This window comes from Herpailurus yagouaroundi, unplaced genomic scaffold, assembly GCF_014898765.1.
Source record: "Herpailurus yagouaroundi ecotype Mexico unplaced genomic scaffold, PumYag 159, whole genome shotgun sequence".
Lineage (NCBI taxonomy): Eukaryota > Metazoa > Chordata > Mammalia > Carnivora > Felidae > Herpailurus > Herpailurus yagouaroundi.
The window spans coordinates 51,795,278-51,815,464 of NW_024412400.1; the positions used below are offsets into that span (position 1 = coordinate 51,795,278).

The 20,187-nt window shown below is 38.8% G+C and overlaps 1 protein-coding gene across 6 annotated transcripts in view; it reads right to left on the bottom strand.

Annotated features, from left to right (window-relative positions):
- VEPH1 (ventricular zone expressed PH domain containing 1) overlaps positions 1-20,187 on the bottom strand; it is a 261,729-nt gene that overhangs the window by 149,914 nt on the left and 91,628 nt on the right. The window lies entirely within an intron of this gene.

The window sequence follows — 20,187 nt, forward strand, 5'->3', positions numbered from 1 at the left end:
TAGAACTTAAATGTTCTCACCCCTTTCTCCAAAAAAGGTAAATATGTGTGGTGATGGATGCGTCAGTTAACTCAATGTGGGGGAAACATCTTTATGATGAATATGTATATCAAATAATCACATTGTACCTTTTCAATATCTTACAATTGTACTAGTCAAGTATACATCAAGTGAAGCTAAAGGGGAACAGAAGAACAGTGAAAAACAAAAACCTATATTTTAAAGGAAAATTACAGTCCCATGACCAGCAGATGACAATTCTATGGGGAGTTGAGAGAGCTAGCTAGAGCTAAATAATGTCTCATTCACAATGCCTCTGAACTAGCTTGACATTTTAATTTTTTCCTTATTTTCAGGACAAACTTTTTTAAAATAAAACTTTTTTCCCCATTATTCTTTTCTTAAAAATACATGAATAATTGCATTTGCCTATCTCATCAGGTCAAAACCTCTCAACTACCAATAAAAATCTAGCCCTATCCATCTACTCTTCCCAACTTTGTGTCCTCCAGTCTCCATGTCTGTGACTCAGTAACTGCCTGCAAGGAAGAGGCTGGTCAATGGCACCCCTGATCCATCCTTCTATCAGACAATGCCAGGTATCACACCGGTGTGTAAGGTTTCCATCCTCTTCACAGGTTAGTCTCACTCATTTGTTCATTTTAAGCATCTTTCAACATGTTATGGATTCTAGGTTACTGGTCTAGTGAGCAGATTATATTATCTACATTTAATCAAGTTAATGCTCTCAAGTAACTGAACTAGGTTCCTTCAGGGAAATGGAAGATGAAGGATCATATGAATTCAGGCATGGGTGAGTAACAAGTAAATATCTTTGCCGGTAGGTCTCCTATATCTTCACATGAGCCATGAGACACCATGATTTAATCCAACATAGCTGGAAGTTAGCCAAAAAATTTCAAAATTATCAAGGGAGTTGTTTGAACTGTACATTTATACCCAATATAAATAATGATATACAATAAATAAAGATAATTTAAAACATGACTTATTTCATCTTTAATTCCTCTTTAAAAGTCCAGTTTTAAAATGTATTTAAAAACTATTCATTATGTTAATATAGCAGAATATACATGTAATTATAAATATATGCTGGAAGTTGATGTTCAATATCCTTTAGACTGATAGGTGTACAGGTCTAAATTACTTTTCTAGCTAGGCATTCCCTTTTACCCTTTGTTCTTGCACTTGAAACCTTAATTTCTTTCCAGATGTAACTTCTGTCCTATCTCCTCCATGCAGCCATTCCTAGTGACCTCTTCTGTCTAAGTTTTCACTGCATTATAGACTTTTTAAAAATCTTGTTAGTACCTGATTACATTTGATCAATTGTGTATTCATGCTTTTATTCAATCACCAGATAGGTATTGCATGCCTAAAATATGCTTGTGCTAGATTCTAGATGACAAAGGTGAATAAGAGGTAGACTCTGCCTTTGAGAGACTTGCAATCCCTCCTTCCAATTATAATTCACTAATGGTTACATACCCGAGTCAGGTCTCCAAAAGGGGCTATTTCTCAACATCAATCATCAGCCTGGCACAGAACTGAGCCTGTAGAGTCTACACCCAGAGTATAAGTCTTGATTCACTAATTTAAGCAAACCTTGTATGCCAAAATATGACTTTACAAATAAAATATGTAGTTGCAAAGGAATTTTGTGCTTTACAAGAAATATTTATTATAGAACAGATTTAAGTAGTGAAGTTCCCTAGTCCTTACTACTTAACTTGATTTTCAAAGACTGCATGTACAACTGCAGTGGAACACATCTCTTGGGGATGTGGAGTACATCTGCCAATCAATCCCTTAATAATCATTTGTTAACAACCTCTAAATCACAGTGCTCTGTCTGGGTGTGGGGGTAGAGGCTCATATTTCATGACCTGGACAGCTAACTGAAGAGACATTTATTCATTAAAGGATAAGAATATTAGATGACTAAAAAATAGAGACCATTGGAACAAGTTCCTAAAAGGCTATTTTATACTTTGGCTCATACAATTGCCAGGTTGCAGAATGACACTTAAATGCTCTTGAGTCAAATAGGTTTTTTGCAAAACATAGATGCTGTCATTCATGCGAGGTCTCCATATGTGAATTCACAGTATGCAATACATCAGAGGGACATTTTCCATTTCCTGTTTAGAGGCAAAAGCTGAGGGGTGCCTGGGTGGCTCAGTTGGTTAAGCATCTGACTTTTGATTTCAGCTAAGGTCATGATTTCATGGTTCATGGGATCAAGCCCTGTGTTGGGCTCCACACTGAGAGCACAGAACCTGCTTCAGATTCTATCTCTGCCTCGTCTCTCTAACCCCACACACTCACATGGGGGCATGCGTGCACTCTCTTTCTCTCAAAATAAAAATGAATGAATGAATGAATGAATGAATAAATAAATAAATAAAGGCAAAAGTTTAATGTGGGGGTACTTACCACGTGCCAGGCTCTCTTTCAGAAGCTAGGAACACATTATTCAAGGAAAAGGATAAAAACCTCTGCCATCAATGAGTCAAGCAGACAATAAAAAAATACGTGTGTAAAATATGTAATGTATTGGATGAAGAAATATGCCTTACAGAAAAATGAAGCAAGACGGGGAGGTGCAGGGAGGGAAGTCAATGTTAAATAGTGTAGGGTCGTCAGATCTCACAGAAAAGGTGACATTTGGATTCAACTAGGTTTTAGAATCTAACCCAACATTCTCAATAGCCATAGTAAACAATGACAATAAAACTTGTCCTGCATGAAACAGGAAGGTAGGAAGATAGGAGAACACAGGAGATGGGTCACTTTACTACTGAGAACATAATTTCACATTTCAGGTAGCTTCCTCATTTTCAGAATCAGATTCTTCTTCAGCATTTTTTTAAAATCATGCTGCAAATTTCATTTGCTTATCCAAGTGTCCCTATAGTTTTATTAAGGATTTTTCTCACTATGAAAATTAGCAAGCACTTGCTTTAAAGCATGTGTCTTCCCAAAGGTGAAAGTGACTATGTGGGTATTTGCTGAAATCAACACAATTCTGGATGATCTTCTGGCAGCCAAATTGAGCTGAAGGGAAAATTAATCACAATGCAGGAACAAGCAAAGTTATAACTGCTCTGGAACTAACATATGAAACCAAGCCAACCTCACATCGTTTGTTTTGAAACCTTGGAGGATGTTCATGTACCTTACAGGGGTAACAGATGTGATTTTGGACTAGAAAGTGTGGTGTTAGGGTAAGAAGGGGGTGAGGAGATTCTGATTTCTTTCTGGGCTCCATGACATTTTGTCTCTAGGGAGCCAGTGACTTCATTTTTTCTGCTTTGTCTTTCTGCTGGCGGTAAGGTCAGCAGCACCTGTATGCCTTAATTGAAGGCCTGACCTCGTCCTTTCTGACAAATTATTTATTATAATAATACTAATAGCTGACCCACAGAGTATACTTCATCTAAGTGCAAAGCCTATTCTACACACTTTTTATGTGTTTATTCATGTGATCCTCCCATTAATATTCTGAAGTCAGTACTGTGATCACTGCCATTTTATAAGGAGGAAACTGAAGCACAAATACAAAGACTAACTTGCTCAAGGTCACATATGCTTTCTCTGTCTCTAAAGCTGTGTCTTCACTGGCGATACTCTCTACCCCTCCCATCAAAAAACTCAAACCCACCCACACACATATTTTTCCAATTTTTGTTTCTGTATCTTGTTCATCATCAGTTGCATGGTCCTTTTCACTTCATTATTTTTTTTATTTTCTTTAAACATTTTTTTAAACATTTATTCATTTTTGAGAGACAGAGAGAGACAGAGCCTGAGCAGGGGAGGCACAGAGAGGGGAAGACGAAGCAGTCTCCAGGCTCCGAGCTGTTGGCACCGAGCCTGATGTGGGGCTTGAACTGTGAGATTACGACCTGAGCAGCTCAACCGAATGAGCCATCCAGGTGCCCCTCATTTCACTATTTTTGACTTAGCAACATAAACATTATAAACATTCTGTGAATACAAAATAGAGCAGCAGGTCTCAAACTTTGTGGTCTTGGAACTTCTTTACTCTCAAAAATCATAGAAGACCCTAACGACTTTTTGTTTATCTGAGTTATGTCTATTCATATTTGCCATTTATTACCATATATATTGAGTTAAAACTGAGGAATTAAAAAAAAATGTCTGGCGACACTTTTGGCTGTCACAGCCAGGAAATGAGAAGAAAGGCTGGTAGAATGTCGTGGGTGGAGGCCAGAGATGCTGCCAAACATCCTGCAATGCACGGGACAGCCCCCTACAACCAAGAATCATCTGGCTCACCATGTCAATAGTGCCAAACCTAAGAAACCCAGAGTTAAGTGAAACCGGCTTTTTGTTGGTTTTGTTTCCCTGCAAGTGTATGGTGGTGAAGAACATAAAGTGCACTGTCTCAATTGGTGCTAAAGCATTAGCAGTTTTACCCACCATTGCTTTTGTCCTTCCAGCACAAATGTCCACACAGTGAGAAACGTCAATGATGTATGCGTGTTACTGTGAAAATAACTTTGACCTCACAGATCTCCTGAAAGGGGGTTTCAGGGACCCATGAACCCACTGAGAATTGATGTACTAGAATCAAAGATCAGCAAACTTTTTCTGTAAAGTATCTGATAGTAAATATTTTTGGACTTAGGGGTCATGCGATCTCTGTCATGGGAAAACAGCTACAGACAAGAAGTGAATGAATGGGGTATGGTTGGATTTGGCCCACAGGCAGTAATTTCTTGACCCCTGGACTAGATCATGTGCTGACAACATTGCCTTGGCCATACCATTCATTTGTATCAGTGTTATTGATTTTGTTTTTAAAGTTGCTACTACTCCTACCTCATAAAGCCCCTCTGCTGTTGTTCTTTGTCAGGATAACAGAGTGCAACTCAGAAAGTGGCCAAAAATGAAAGTGTGTGTGCCTGTAATGATGATGATATTTTCCCTATATTAATAAGCATGTGCCTGCCAGGTATTCGGCATATGCTTCCTCACTTAATCCTCACAACAAATCTTGCAAAATGGGTATCAGGATAAGGATACTGATGATAAGAGGGCTAATCACTTGACCCAGGTTACACAGGTAGGAGAGTCGTAATGGCAGAGCCAAGAGAGAATCAAGATCTGCCTGATTCCAGAGTTAGAACCTTTCTGCTTTGCCTGGACTAGAAAAGATGGTTTAGTACAGCCCTGCATGCTGTAACCTTTCCTCTCTTCCACCCACTATGGGCATTACCAATTGATTATAGTGTTTTCTTTGCTGAACCTGGAAGCTTCCTGAGACCTATTCTCAACACTGTCTTCCTTCACAGTGCTTCTCAGAGAAGCCCAGGTTGCACGTTAGAATCATCCTTTTAAAACAATTCTAATGCCCAATAACATCCTCACCACCCATTCTTCTTTAATTTCATGGTAATGGGGGGAGTCCAGGCACAGGACTTTTTTAAACCTCCCAAATAATTCTAAAGTGCAGCCAGGGTTGAGATTCACTAGTCTGTATAGAGTCACAAATTTCTGGAAAGTTGAGCATTTGCTGGTTTAGGAAATATGTATTAAATCCTAAAATCCACACTTTCTCTCCTTTATCCTTTATCAATGTAAAAAAAGACTAATGGAAAAGAATATATTCAGCTGCCTGAATGAAAATATTTTATTTCTTGGGCATCTGCTTTTTTATTGGGTCAAATCATTCTACTTCTTCACATCTCAACTCTGAAGTCTCCACACACCCAAAGAGATACAAGGGCCATAGAAATGTAAATCAAATGAACTTATTGTTAATGCTTTCTCAATGAAGCTTTGCCAGGGAGGCCTCAGGTTTTTCTCAGGAACCCTCAGAAGCATGAGTGGGGCCAGTGGTGCTTAATAGCTTGGCGTATATTTATTTTAGGAGTCTCTTTCCTAATGATGGTGGGGTTTCTAGCTGCAGAGCAAGAGCTGAAGGGTTTGTATGGACCTTACCCCCATCCCAATTCTTTGGCTTCAAGAAATTCTAGAGTAGGAGGCTAATTCTTTCCAGTTGGTCCTGGAATTTTCCCAGTTGTAGCACTTGAAAGTCCCTCATCTGGGGAAACCCCTCAATCAAGGGTAAATGGGTGAATTGAGACAGTTGGTCACCTTATTCTGCAGCCTGTGAGAAGGTGGGAAATTATTTCATCTCAGAGGATTCTACTCTTATTCACATTGTTGGTGATATAATGATATATCATTGTACATACCTCTGTGTGTGTGTGTGTGTGTGTGTGTGTGTGTGTACACGCAGTCAATTATCATTATTCATGGTAGTTATGTTCTATAAAGTCACTGGGAACACTGAATTAGCAAACACAGAAGCACTGTCTCTAGGGAAAATATAGGGTTAGCCTCTTGCAAGCTCTGGTCGTACATCTTCAACAACTGATGAGGACATAGCCTTGTTTTATGCATGTTAAAGACATCTTAATATATATTGTTAATTCATTTAAATTGAACTCACAGCCAACAGCACTGTAACTCATGCCTGGACAAAGCTTACTGTAACACATACATTTTCTCCATAAAGCACATCAAAGCTATCTTGTACATAGGAACACCAGACAGCACTTTAGCCCTATACTTGTGAGACACTTTAAACAGCAAATTGCCAACAAAAAAAAACACACAAAAATGAGTAAAATGTAGCACTAAATAGATTATGAAAAGAAAAGCACCTGTTTATAGTATGAGAGCTGAAACAAGAAGACAAAACAGTACCTTGTTCAACCTCAACTGGGAACCTGTGAGTCAAGTGACTCAAATTTTTTGCTGCTCTGTGCATGTCTGTGAATGATCTCAGTAGCATCTAAGGTATTGATCTGGGGTTACAAACACATGTTATTGGTGGGTGAATTCACACATACAAAATCAATGAAGTTTATGGAAGAAAGGAATTAAGGAAGGGAGGCAGGGAGGGAGGGAGGGAGGGAGGGAGGGAGGGAGGAAGGAAGGAAGGAAGGAAGGAAGGAAGGAAGGAAAGAAGGAAGAAGGAAAGAAGACAGGAAGCAAGGAAGGATGGAATATGAGTTGGTAGGTCAGTAGAAGGATCTATTGATCTATTTCAAATCTTTCTGGATCTCCTACAAAAGGAAATATCTGCTTTTACCTTGGTTGGTCAGAGTTGAAAGACACTCTAAATTGTTAAGACATGACTTTTCATAAGCCATTGACATCATGTCCAGAGAAATGCAAGTTCACCTTTACTGAGGTCAGATGGAGTTTGGTCTCAAGCACATCTACCAGTTTGTCTTTCCTTCTATGTTCCATCATGGGACTTTAAAGTAATTGAAATTTTCTCTCAGTAACAAGTTACTACACATTCAAATCCATTTGAACTCTTGTTTTTCATCAAATATTAATTCTCCCCATTACCGATTATTTTGTATATGTGACCCAGCTTGGGTGTGCAGACTGAAGACTTGGGACAGCCATTTGCTTTTTTCTTACAACTCAGTTATGTATAGAAGAAGATGAAAATATGGGTAACATTGACATATTCTGAAATCCTTTTTTTCTTTCTTTCTTGGTTCTCCACATAAAAGGAAAAAAACATGTTAGAAAATGCCATTTAAAAGGGGGATCCCTTTGGTCTGGGATACTGCATTATGGAGCCCTCTCTGCATGAGAATTGTAACTCATATTTGAGGAAAATTTTTAATCAATGGGAATCACTTTGGAGCAGGTAAAGTTCCACTTACTGATGGTATATGATTCTTTGTCCTATTATGCTAGAAGATTTTTGATATCTTCTACTCTGTTTTCTGTTCAGAATTTGAAGTAGTAAACCTTAAAATAAAATTCCAAATATTCTAGGGGCACCTGGATGGCTCAGTCAGTTAAGCCTCCAACTTCGGCTCAGGTCATGATCTCACAGTTTATGAGTTCAAGCCCCGCGTTGGGCTATGTGCTGACAGCTCAGAGCCTGGAGCCTGCTTAGGATTCTGTGTCTCTCTCTCTCTCTCTGCCCCTCCCTTGCTCATGCTCTCTCTCTCTCTCTCTCTCTTTCTCTCAAAAATAAACATTAAACATGTTTTTAATTCCAAATATTCTATTGACTGATGAGTTTGTAATCACCCTTTTTAGAAAATCCAAAATGACTGAGTCCAAGTCATAAGAGACTTGTTAGCACTGCTTTTCTGTTAGATTCAGCTGGTCTGAGCAATGTATTAAGTTTCTTCATTCCAGCTGCTGCTCAGACCCATCCTGGAGACTTATAGTTCCCTCTGAGATATCTACTAGCAACAACCTAAATTGTTCCACTGCCTAAAATCTTCTCTTGAAAAAAGGACTGGTTAAGTATTTGGCTTTCCAGAAGCTTTATTTCCTTCATGTAAAATAGAAATGACAATAAGAGACTAGCAAGGCAAAAAAGAAGATTATTGGCTGTTCAAATTGTCAATAAATATGAAAGATTTCCTTTGGATAAATATTCACAGAGAAAATCTCACCCTCAGAGAACAGAAAGGTGACAGTACCATGTAAAGCCCTCACAGCTATTCCTCATTTGTCCAAGCAGGAGTGGATGGTACTGTGGTGGTCACAAAAGGGGGCTCAGAAGCTCCTTCCTGAGTTTGTCATGGTACTGTGATGGCCAGTCATGGAGCTTGGGCAGGTTACTTAACTCTCCATGGCTTAGTTTATAAAACAGGTTAATAAGAGCACCTGCCCCATCGAATGGCTGTGAAGATTCAGTTAAAAACAAAGCATTCAGAATAATGTCTGGCACATGGAATACTAAATTAATGTTAGCTATTATTACTTGAGTGTCAAAAATTATAAATGCAGGGGTACCTGGGTGGCTCAGTTGGTTAAATATCCAACTTTTCATTTTCGCTCAGGTCACGATCTCACAGTTCCTGGGATAGAGCCCCACATCAGGCTCTGCACTGACAGCGTAGAGCCTGCTTGTGATTCTCTCTCTCCCACCCTCTACTCCTCCCCACCTCAAAATAAATAAATAAACTTAAAAAATTATAAATGCAAATGCAGGCATATTTGAATTATCACAAAAACAAAAACAAGCTGTCTCAGAAGCTATATACCCTTAATTTTCCCCAGTTAACTTATTTTGTGAATCAAGGTTTGGAAGTTCTAGAAAGGTCCAAAACCCCAATATCAGCTCAGTATATGGGCCAGTGTATTAGTAACATACCAAAGAAGTTTACCTAGAAGTGAAATATGTTCTACATTTTACTGAGAAAGTCTGTTTCCTTATTTATTTATTTATTTATTTATTTATTTATTTAAAGAGAGAGCGAGTGAGTAGGGGAGAGGGGCAGAGGAAGAAAGAGCAAATCTTAAGCAGCCTCCATGCTCTGTGGGGAGCCCAATGTGGGGCTCAATCCCATGCCCTGGAATCATGACCTGAGCTGAAATCAAGAGTCAGCCACTCAACTGACTGAGCCACCCAGGTACCCATTTCCCTTTTTAAAAATGTTACATGATTAAGTAAAACTACTACACAACTTAAGATTTTCTTAGTGACTTGAGCCAAGTTTTAGCTCATTATCTATAGTTATATAGATCTTTTTCTCTTTGCAATTATTCCCCAGTCTTTTTCAATATTTTCCTGTGTCTGAAGTAAAAATATTTTACTATTTTAACATTTCCAAATCCACAAAATATTACTGCTCTTGAAGTAGCCAAGGCAGTGATGGTCAAGCTATCCAGTAATCTATAAATGCCAACCAAAATAACTGTACAACTAATACATTTTATTCTTTAAAAGTTATATTACCCAAAGATACGCTCTTCTAGCCTTAAAAATTAGCATAAAAATATAAGCAAAATGCTTTCAGAGTAAGTAGGCATCAAGTGTTGTTAGTTTATAAGGATCAAAAGCTAAGATTCAATAAATCTTTTAACAGAACATTGAGAGGGCAAGCTGCTTGAAATCTTCTTTTGTAGAATCAAGTAGAGAATAAATAAACTAAAACATTGTTAATGACTCTGTTAGGCAGATAATCCTCCAATTTTGAGCTGATTTTTAATTTTTTTTAATTTAATTCTTATTTTTTTTAACGTTTATTTATTTTTGAGACAGAGAGAGACAGAGCATGAACGGGGGAGGGTCAGAGAGAGGGAGACATAGAATCTGAAACAGGCTCCAAACTCTGAGCTGTCAGCACAGAGGCCGACGCGGGGCTCGGACTCACAGACCTGGAAATCATGACCTGAGCCAAAGTCGGCCGCTTAACCGACTGAGCCACCCAGGCGTCCCGAGCTGATTTTTTAAATAGCATTCCAAAACTCACATTCCTCAATTCTTCCCTTGGTCCTCTGAACATGCCTCAATTTTTCTGTATATCAGCTTGGAGAAATTGAACATTATTTTTGTTCCCATTAATAAATAAAAACTTTATTGCAATGTAAATGTAGTCACATATTCTAAATGGTTATTTAATCCGATGTAAATGAAATAGTTCCCATCTTTCCCCTCTTATTTTGGTTCAGTTTGCGTTATTTCTGAACATACAGTTTCTGCGGGCACATAGGAGAGCAATAAATCATGCCTAGTAAAACAATACCATGTCGGCAAAACAATTTTAATTTTTTTTCAATGTTTTTATTTATTTTTGGGACAGAGAGAGACAGAGCATGAACAGGGGAGGGGCAGAGAGAGAGGGAGACACAGAATCGGAAACAGGCTCCAGGCTCCGAGCCATCAGCCCAGAGCCTGACGCGGGGCTCGAACTCACGGACCGCGAGATCGTGACCTGGCTGAAGTCGGACGCTTAACCGACTGCGCCACCCAGGCGCCCCATGTCGGCAAAACAATTTTAAAAAATAAGTCCCAGTAATAAAAGTCAAGAAACAGCTGATGAAAACAGATGTATCCTTTGTTTTGAATGAACCTCAAATTCTGTAACATGGCAAAAATTAAGGACCATTGGACTCAGTTCAACTGCATGCATTTGGCACAGAGTGCTAAAGTAAACCCCACCCTTGTTAAAAAAAAAAACAGTATAATTTTTGTATTTATAAACCAATTATAGCTTTTATTTTAACATGGGACTTAGTATGTCTTCCTCAAAAAGACATTTAAAATAGAAATCAGAGAATGTGAAAGACAGCTTACCTTTATGTCTTGCTTTTTGAGATAATAATGCAGCCAAATAAATTGATGGTTTTAGTATGATTGATTTTTTTAAAGGGCAGGAAACTGGACATGATCTGCTATCAAATAAAATTTTCCAATTTGCAGTTATTTTTGTTAAAACAGAATTCAGTGTGCCCACATTTATATTTGAAAACTCAAATCGCTCTACATTTGTCCTGAGGGTTTATTTCCCAGCATCTTTTCTTTGCACTGACCCCCAAATACAGATGTTAAAGTTTGCAGAAGTCCTTCTAATTTGAGCTTCTAACGTAGTATTATTTTGAGGGTTGATAAAAGATTTAGAGGGTCTATAGTTTGGATTTACTTTCTAAAAACATGGGGGCTTGGGAACTTAGCCTCTTAAAGGTAAATCTTTTGTGTGGGCTCAAGGGACCCAGAATGAATTATACTGAGCCAGGATTTCTTCTTCCACCACACCATGGTCTCCTCATGTAAATGGCCTTTCATTGATTATCCTGAACAATGGTTCCACTATTTCTTTTGCTTCCATTAAGCAAACATTTTTGAAAGAACACTGGGGCCTTTAGCATTGAAACATTTCTAGAGACCTCAAGAAGTGGCCCATCTTTAATTACACAATATCTGTTTAGCAAATGGAGGGTAATCACAAAATGATAGAAAAAGTAACCACAGACCTTCTGGCCCAATCATGGAAACATTTTGAAGAAAGATGCTTATTATGGGCCCAGAAAGAAAAAAGAAAAGGCAAGGCAAGGCAAGGCAAGGCAAGGCAAGGAAAAGAGAAATAGTGTTTGAGCACTCTGCCAGGAAAAAAAAAAATGCTCTTTGCTCATCAGAAAAGGAAAAATATGGTAAGATTTAACTCAGTTGAACTACACATCAGCTACAATTGAACTTTCCATAATTTACTCATTATATAATTACATACAAGATGCCTATCTTTCTTTGCACCTACTTATTTTCATAAAAAAATAGCCAGGAAGTTTTATTCATAGGAGCTGAGATTTAACTCCTGAGATACAGGTTAGACAGAAAATATCTGGGTAGTATTTCATTACTTACAGCAGAGAATAAAATGGAAAAATTCACTTTGCCACAGGGGAAACTTTGCCTGAGAGTAGCTAGGAGAGTTTGAGGTAGTTTTTCTGGTACCCTGCTCCCCATTCTCGCAATGCTTCCCTTTTCAGTTATTGGATTTTGCCTTGGGTTAATGATGTTTGGTCTCATAGCAACTACATTTCCATTGTGAACTGCCTTAACTGCTTGCTGAGATAAACATATTTAACTTAATTTATTGAAACTTAACTGGCATAAACAAGCAAGTAAATAAACATAAGCAAACAAATTGCAATGAATAGGATGGGGTTTTGAAGTTATATCTGACCATGGTGTGCTCAAAAATTTGAAGCGCACTAGCCTGAAGACAACTATTAACTCTCAAATTGTTTTCCACTTATTTGTGAGTTGACTTTTAGTAACAGTGACAAAAGAGTACAACAGCCTTTTAGGGTTTTTAGATGGGGTTGTGTTGAGATCCTGAATGGGCTCATAGTTTGTCTTGATCCATTCGGGCGGCTATAACAAAACACCACATACTGGGTGGCTTATACACCACAAACATTTATTTCTCACAGTTCTGTAGGCTAGGACATCCAAGATCATAGTGCTGGTAGAGGTGGTGTTTGGTTCCATGGAGGAAGGGGACAAGGGAGCTCTCTTGGGCCTCTTTTGTAGGGAAACTAATTCCATTCATGAGGTCTCCATCCTCATGGCCTAATCACCTCCCAAAGGCTCCACTTCCTTTGGAAAATCTTTGTAACTTGTGCTATTTCCTTTCATCACCCTCTTTTCCTGCTAGTTGAATCTGTACCTACCAGGCAGAAAGGAGAGAGCAAATTTGTAACCAAATAGTGCTTCAGGAATGTGGAGCTGTCATAGAGAAGGTGGGCTCTGGGAAGTGTTTTGAAAGAAGAAGGGGGCTTTTGAATGAGCTAGAATCATCACATCATCACGAAGAATGCCATCTGCATCTGAAGGAAGTTTGCCCTCCAAAGCAGATGTCAATATAAAAAATAGCAGGAGAAAATGGAGAAACCAGTATCAGCTTAGCATAATTCTGGGCTTTCTAAAATCAACCATACTTAGTAAATAAAGATTTCAATGACATGAGATAGTTAGGAAAGTTTGTCTTTCACTTTTCTGACTAAACTTCCAGATATTTGAAACTCTATGGGACCTACACAGCATTGAAGGTTGATCATTTCCGTTCACTTGTATTCTGGGAGAATTTATTTTCCAGTCATCTCAAGTTTATAAGTCTTAAATAGCAACAACTATGTCTTTATCTACTTTAGATTTATTACTTACCAAGAAATAAACTGATGTCAAGACACCCTTTTCAGTGTAATTTCTCATGTGTTATCTTCACATATTCATGTAGATAAGAAGGATCATTCTGGTTAATGCTAAGAACTATAACATGAACATTTCAGTGTGACAGTCTACTGCTGATCAGTCAGCTGTCAGATGTAATTTTCTTAGAGGCTTTAACTCAGATGATATGAACCAGTACCAAGTTCTTAACTGCTACTTACTACAAAATAAACCAGGCTTAAATTCTTTTTGATAAGTAAATCTCTAGGGGATTCTATGGGCGCTAAATCCTGCAGGGCCTGGGTCCTTGAGACCAGTGCCTCTTACATATTCAGGTACATGCAGAATACCTGGGGGTCTTGTTAAGCTGTAGATTCTGATTCCCAGGTGATACTCAATGCTCCTAGTCTGGTGACCACACTTTGGCCACCACACAGGAAGCAGACTGACAGGTTCTGAAAAACAGTAGCCACCAGCCATGCCTAGAACCTAATGTCTATATATTTCCTGGCCCTCCTTAAACACAACGTGCCATGTCATCAGCTGCCATTCACTAGTACAAGACACTGATGCTTCCTCAAGTTCCAGTTTAAATGAATGAAAAGCAAATGCAACCAGAAGAAAATCAGATGTTAAGCTCGACATCACAGATATATACTCTCAAGTGTTCAGAGCAGAGGAGAGCACAATGGCCTGGGGAGGTATGTAAAGGCCTTCTCCTTGGCTTGGGATCCCTGAGATGACTGGAGTGCCAATCAACTACTTGGAAACTGCGGGAGACCAGCAGGGGAGTAGAAGAGAAGTAGTTCAGAAAGGGTACCTAGGAATTCTGGGGAAGGCAGATCTCATTTGAGGCACATACCTCAACCCCTACCATTGGTTGAGGGCTGTTGATTCCTCACACATCTATCCTGTCAGACATATTATCCCAGTGGCTTGTGAAGGTGAGGAAAGCCATAGGCAAAGAAATGCAGATGCTGGTAGTTAAAGTAGCCAGTTTAAACTGAAGTGATTCAATCTGTGGGGGATACGGGAGGGGTGAGGACTACTGGCCGCCTTCTTAAAAGAGCAGCAGGAGCACTGGGTGTTGTATGGAAACCAATTTGACAATAAATTTCATTAAAAAAAAAAAGGCAGCAGGATTTGAGCTAGAATTAGCCACTGCTTCATCCTCTCAATCTCCCCGCTGCCAAGGCTCAGTTGTCCTGGTGAATTCAGGATTCAATCACTTCTTAAATTCAGGACTAAAGAGACGGTCATGGAGTGGGCGCTTTCCACTTCCACTGGGGCAAATATGCTCACCAACTTCCTCACAGATATCGTTGTAAAAAAGTCAAAAGGTCCCTCTCAGAAGAAAGGAGATCAGATCTGTGGGGACCAGGGTGATCATTCTTGGGGTTCAGTCCTAAGGGGAGACTGGTCAGGCAGAGGTACCTTCTAGGTGCCGCTACCGCATCATAAGGTTTGTCAAACTGCCTGGCTCACAGAGGAACTGAGGGATCTTTGTGGATTTGGTCAGTTGGCCTAAATTACAGTTGATAATTACAAGACACTGTTGAAAATTGTTGCAACATGTAACTTTTGTAACCATTATTTACTACTCTATGTTTGCAACTATTTGTGGGGACTGTTTGTCCTTTTACCAGGCTCTTTAGTTTCTTGGGAACTCTGAGGTACACGGTATTCATTTACTAGTCCACAATAGGAAGGGAAACAAAATACTGTTCCAAGGTCATCTGGGCACCAGTGATGAATAAGTTTGGAGAGAGAAGGTAGAAGACAGGAACTATCTGCTAATCAATGAGGAGTTTTCATAATCTAACCCCAGTCTACGGACCAGTCTCATCCTTCCCCCTCTCTTCGACTATTCATTCAATGCTCCAGGCACTTGAAGTTCTCCAAGGTTTCCAAAAGACTCCTGGTCTTTTCCCAGCTGCTTGCTATTACACATGCCATGTCCTCCCATAGACAGCTACCTCTTCCTCCCATGATATGACCCTACCATTCGACAACCCAAGCTTCGATAATAACACTCTCCCAAACTCGCTCATGCAGGGAGGGTTAGTAGTAGTAACACACACCAACTTAAATTCAAATTATCTGTACATCTCCCTTGGCCCACGTTCGCTGAGAGTTCCTGTAGGGCAGGGACCACATTTTTCTTTTCTCTGTGTCACCATCATCAGCACTGGGGCTTGCACCGAGAAAGAATCAGCAGCTCAACCCAAATCATGAAGGGAGGGAGGGTGTAGAATATCAGCACCATTATTTGAAAGCTTATTTTATATATACTCAAAGGTTTTTTGTTTGTTTGTTTTCCTTACACTCTGGTAGAGGTTTATTATTGATATTATTTACAATTAGCATGTAACCTTTTCACAATATAAAAAACAATAAAGCTATTTGCATTTTAACGGGGGGAGGGGGGAAGGCTTCCCGAGTTGATGACAATTCTGTGGGATTAAGCAGCAGCTGGCTGGCACCAACCAAGGCTTAAGAAAATGAGTCCCCGAAGTCGCTGAGCCTACCAAATTTTTAACTAAATTCTCTATCTTTGGGGAAAGTGTAGTTTTAAGTCGCAGTTTCCTCCTCTCATAGAATGGCCCCAGATCCTTCAGTCTTGATTTGCAAGTTAAAGGAGCAAATCATCCATCCAGCTCCTTTTTTCCCAGGATGTTTTTCCACAGTCAGGATGAGGACAGTAATGTGGCTGTCAGTTGCCTTTGTCATTCTTTTCCTTTTCCTCCTGAAAGTGTTTTTGTAGAAGGCCTGCCGGATGTCACAGAAATGCGACCTGGGCAAGATGTGTGTCGCTTCTTTACTTGAAAAGTATCCATGACTCTGAGCCCAGAGAGGATGTAATAAACACACCCAGGTGCTTGGCCAGCGGATTCCAGCCAGTTAGAAAAACAAGGCAGAAGACACAGGATTTAACACCCACCATGGCAGCGGCTGGACTGGGAGGGCATGCCATTTGATTCTTCACAGGTGCAGAGTGTTGGTCTCTAGCTAAGGAAAACAACCGGGCATAGCATCCTTCCGTGTGCCAAATCACTTATAAAGAGCATTTTAAAGCATGCTGCCTCTGTTTCCACTCCACAGGTCTGCTGCCTCATGGGTCTGGCATTGGGAATAAAACATAGCTATGGAGCGTGTGCTTCTCCATAGTAGTGTGTGCCTTCAAATGAGACTGGGTCCCAATGAGGATTCAACTATTCAACTAAATTTGTTTCAGTTTGTTTACTTGAGCCTTAAGTAAATAGAACACATGAATCCGATTTTGCTTCTCAAAAAAAAAAAAAAAATCTAAGCCATTCCTAATGGAGTCTCTTTTCCATGTTGAACCATGTTAGGAAAGAGCTATAATAACTGCAGTACCCAACCCAGTGGGCCGAGGCCACCTGCATGGCTGACAGTCTAATGAGTCAAGAAAATGATGGAAAAAATAAAATATTTTAGCACTGAAGTTCTATTTCATTTCTCCACAGACAAAAAAGTCAGTCTGGCCTGGGTTTAATTTAAACCACTTCATATTTAGTTAATAAGAGCTTTAAAAAAATGCTGCAAAATTATTTTAGCTGTTTTTATAGGTGAGGAGCTGAGGACAACCCACCCTTTATGGAAAGCCATGCACTTCCAGTGCCCCCAAGAATACAAGGAAGGCCTATTTTAAGTTACAAAGTTTTTACAAAATGTGGTTTTATTATTGTTTTTGTTACTCTTATTCCCCTCAGGAATAATTGTCTGCAAAATAAATATAAAGCAGATATGCATTCCACTCAGAAAAAAAAAATCAACATATACCAGTTATTCTCTAAAAAAGAAAAAAAGCTATAGTCAATTCTGCTTTGCATCTGTAATGACACGTGCCCTTATCTATGGTAGCTCATTCCATTCTGACCTATCCTTGTTTTGACTTGTCCCATGCATACCCATCCAGTCAGCCTCTTTCTTTGGAGAAGCAGGGAAGAGGCAAGCCATTTCCCTGGTGGCTATCTTCCCTAATTTCAGTCTGTTAGGCTTAAGCCTCAGTCTATATCCAAGTAAGTGCAATGAGAAAGGTTTGGGCAACACAGAGGAAGTAATAAATTAATTAAATTGCTCGTACTTATTTACTGTTTACCATTAGCCAGACACTGTTCCACATGTTATAATTCATCAAATCCTCATGACAAGCCAATGTGGTGAATAATATTGCTATTTCCATTTTACACATGAGGAAACTGAGTCCAGAGAGGTGATACAACTTTCTGCTAGTTGAAACATATCAAGCACTTACTCTACTCCAGACACTGTGCTAAAGGCTTTATATGAATTATCTGGGTGTATGTTTGTGGATTGTCTCTCTCTTTTTTTTTTTTTTTTTAAATTTTAACGTTTATTTATGTTTGAGACAGAGAGAGACAGAGCATGAACAGGGGAGGGGCAGAGAGAGAGGGAGACACAGAATCTGAAACAGGCTCCAGTTTCCGAGCGGTCAGCACAGAGCCCGACGCGGGGCTCGAACTCATGGACCGTGAGATCATGACCTGAGCCGAAGTCGGACGCCTAACCGACGGAGCCACCCAGGCGCCCCTGGATGGTCTCTTTTTAATTTTGTTTTAATTTCAGTGTAATTAACAGAGAGTATTAGTTTCAGGTGTGCAATATAGTGATTCAACAATTCTATATATTACTCAGTGCTCATCATGATGAGTGTCCTTTTAATCCCCAATGTGGTTATGTGTTAGCAGCAATGCTTCACACTGATTCTGTCATTTCATCTTTACAATAACGCTGTGAGTTAAGTACAGTTATTTCCCCCATTTTATAGATAGGGAGATGGATATAAAGAGTACAAAAAAATAAAATAAAGATCTCTGTAAGTAAAAAAATATATACATTAAAAAAGTTCAGAAACAGATCCAATAAAACTATCTAGGGAGATATAGTATAGTTACATGAAATTCAAAGTTTTTAGAAGAAAACGTTATTGCTTTAAATATGGATATAACCTAAAGCTTTATGTAGAAAGGAAAAAAAGAAAACTAGTGAAATTGTGAGAAATTATTCCTCTAACAGTTACATGTTTTGAGATTTGTAATGCTCAATATCTAATAAATGCATGTTGGGGTATATGTTGTGCTTTACATATTTTTAAGATTCAGTGATCCCAGCTATAGAAATTTCTGAAATAAATTGCAAAAGTAAAGGTCTCTTTAATTTTTGAAATGTGATTAGGTTACAGGGAATCAAGAAATACTTTAGTGAGTATACATGAACTAACATGGAGAGAAAATAAACACCCTCACCCCAAATTTCTCATCTTAAGAGGGTTCATTGGATTGTCTATTTATTTTTAGACAGAAAAGTTTTTATATTTTTAATTTTATTTTTAAATCTTAATTCCGGTAATGTGCAGTGTTATATTAGTTTCAGGTGTACAACATAGTGATTCAACAATTCCATATATTAGTGCTCATCAAGATACCTTCACTTCACTTATTTCACCCATCCCCCACCTGCCTCCCCTCCGGTAACCATCAGTTTGCTCTCTCTAGTTAAGAGTCTCTTTCTTGGTTTGTCTCCTTTTTCCTTTGTTCATTGGTTTGTTTCTTAAATCTGCCATATAAGTGAAATCATATGGTATTTTTTTTTCTCTGACTAATTTCACTTAGTATGACACTCTCTAGATAGCAGGATTTCCTTTGTTTTTATGGCTGAGTAATAGTCACAGCAATATATATATATATATATATATATATATATATATGTATATATATATACCACCTCTTCTCTATCCACTCATCTAGGGATGGACACTTCCATAATTTGGCTATTGTAAATAGTGCTGCAATAAACACAGGGCTGCACATATCTTTTTGAATCTATGTTTTCATATTCTTTGGGTAAATACCAAGTAGTAGAATTACTGGATCATATGGTAGGTCTATTTTTAATTTTTTCAGGAACCTCCAAACTGTTTTCCACAGTGGCAGCACCAGTTTGCATTTCCACCCATAGTACTTAAGGATTTTTTTCCTCCGTATCGTTGCCAACACTTGTTGTTTCTTTGGTTATTGATTTTAGTCATTCTGACATGTGTGAGGTAATATCTCACTGTGGTTTTGATTTGCATTTCCCTGATAATGAGTTCACGTGTCTGTTGGTCATCAGGATGTTTTCTTTGGAGAAATGTCTGTCCATGTTTTCTGGCATTTTAAAATAGGATTGTTTATGTTTTTGGTGTTGACTTGTATAAGTTGTTTACATATTTTGTATACTAACCTTTTATCAAATACGTCATTTGCAAATATCTTCTCCCATTTCATAGGTTGCCTTTTAGTTTTCTTTTAATGTTTGTTTGTTTGTTTGTTTGTTTATTTAATTTATTTATTTTTGAGAGAGAGACAGGCAGACAGACAGAGAGTGTATGTGCACCTGAGTAGGGGAGGAGCAGAGAGAGAATTTCAAACAGTCTCCACACTGTCAGTGCAGAGCCCAATGCAGGGCTTGATTCCACAAACTGTTGAGATCATGACCTGAGCCAAAAGCAAGAGTCAGACACCTAAATGAGCTACCCAGGTGCCCCACCTTTTAGTTTTGTTCATGTTTTCCTTTGCTGAAAAGAAGCTTTTTATTTTGATGTTGTCCCAATAGTTTATTTTTGCTTTTGTTTCCCTTGCCTCAGGAGACATCTGTGGAAAAAT